Genomic DNA, 399 nt, shown 5'->3' with positions numbered 1-399 from the left:
TTTCATAAGTACTTTTTTTAATTGTTTTGTTTGCGGTAAACTTAAAAAAGGAGAAAAATCAGACTACTGTTTTATTTTATCAGAACATATGTTTTTGAACCAGACGTAATTCGAGCTGATTCGAATCGAGCATACTTGTTTAATTAATTTATGTGTAAAATCCCGAAATTGATTTGATTAATTTCACGAGTCGAGTCGAGCCGGCTCGTTTATCTTATACAGCCGATTTTAACGAGTCGGATGAGCCAATTCGTTTAATTTTATAGTTAATTGAGTTTAAATTTTTACTGGAACTCGACTCGTTTATTTTCAAGAGTCGATTCGAGCCAGCTCCTTAATTAAACAAGCCGAAATCTCTACCCGAACTCGACTCGTTTAACTAAATTAGTCGAGTCAAAT

The sequence above is a fragment of the Apium graveolens genome, chromosome 9 (assembly GCF_009905375.1).
Source record: "Apium graveolens cultivar Ventura chromosome 9, ASM990537v1, whole genome shotgun sequence".
In the NCBI taxonomy this organism is placed as follows: domain Eukaryota; kingdom Viridiplantae; phylum Streptophyta; class Magnoliopsida; order Apiales; family Apiaceae; genus Apium; species Apium graveolens.
This window is presented reverse-complemented; position numbering follows the sequence as displayed.